Here is a 1,671-nt window from a genome sequence, read left to right on the forward strand (position 1 = left end):
AGGTCTACCGTGTCGGACATGGCTAGGTCGCAAGGTGCAGCTTGACGTGGCGGGGACACAGGTGTAACCTAGATGCGGCTGCACACGCGTCCCACATGAATTTTATTTTTTTAACAAATCCAAAATTGCCAGGAAAAAAAAAATCAAATTCTATGTGGAAAGTGAAAATCAAGTGAAATAAAGAAAATACAAAAGAAACACAAAGTATTTTTTTGAGAAACAAACTAATTGCTAAACACACCACATACTACTGCCATTGTTTTGGCAGTGATCTTGTGTTGCTGATCATACCCCCCCCCCCCCCCTCCCTTTATTCTTTGTTGTTTTCTTCTTCCACACCCAAAAAAAATCCAACAAGAAACAAAACTTCTTCTTCAAGAAATCACAAAAGAAACAGAATCTTCATCCGAGAATCAATCAAAAAGTAGCAACGCATGTTAGCAACACTTACTCTTCTACTATGCTTCTCCGGTAAGGTAAAGAAAAAACAATTTATCTCCCACCCATACATACATTTTCCATATAAGTGTAGATACATACATGCATTCATATATATACAATAGATATACACTCATAACACTTAGTAAAACTAAAAACAAAGAAATTCGAAAGATATATAAAAGCAAAACGTTATAGCAACTTTCAAATGCAATAAAAAACAAAAAAGATTCCAAAGAGAAAAGTATCAAAGAAGAATAAAAAATGTTACCATTTTTCGAAGGCCAATCATAAGCCCTTAATGCTAGAAGTTGCAAGCCGGTTTCTCGAGCTCTAGCTTGATTCTCAAGGAAGAGAAGTATGGTAGCTGTTTTCTTTTTTTCTTTTTTCTTTTTTTTTCTTTTTTTTCTTTCCCAATCTTTACTTAAGGATTTATGTCTTAGCCTTTTATCCAAAAAAAAAATTGGTGTCTTAGTCTTTATGAGATTATTATTATTATTGTTATTATTATTATTTTTTTACAATAAATTTTAAGTTATAAGTTGTTATTAGCTATTACCATAGTTACTGTAAACATACAGATGGGTACAATTCGGTATTTTTCAAAAAAAGTACGTTTCAAAAATTTAGTATAAAAATACGGAAACGGAAAAGTAACATTACGTGTGTAGTATGGGTATTAAACATTTCTTTTTTAAAAGTTCGCATAAAAAAATACATAAACATTTAGCATATATTTTTGTGAGATAAATACAATTATTAATATATACTCACTTATAATAAGTGTCTGTTTGACTTAAGCTTATAAACTCAACTTTTAACTTTTATATATAACTTTTAAAATCACATTTTTTCCTTACTTTTTTGAAATACAAATATACTTTAACTTACTTTTAGCAAATTTTTTTTTAAATAAATAATCTAGATAAGCTGTTCTCAAATGAACACTTAATTTTTTTTTTTTTGTCCAGGGGCAAAGCTGGGGTGGGGTGGGGGGCAACTGCTCCCCCTAACCTCCAGCAAAACTCTTTTACTATTAGATATTTAGATTAGTTTGTCCCCCTACAAAGATATAAGCATAACATGTTAGTGAGTAAGAGAGGAAGGGTTTTAGACTTTTAGTTGATTTACAAATTTTACACTCATTGGTGGCTATCCAAGTAGTGCTATTTGCCTTTAGGGATGGAGCTAGAACTTTGAGTTAGTGGGGGGGGGGGGGGGGGGGTTTGCTGT

This window comes from Quercus suber, unplaced genomic scaffold (assembly GCF_002906115.3).
Source record: "Quercus suber isolate HL8 unplaced genomic scaffold, Cork oak 2.0 scaffold_493, whole genome shotgun sequence".
Lineage (NCBI taxonomy): Eukaryota > Viridiplantae > Streptophyta > Magnoliopsida > Fagales > Fagaceae > Quercus > Quercus suber.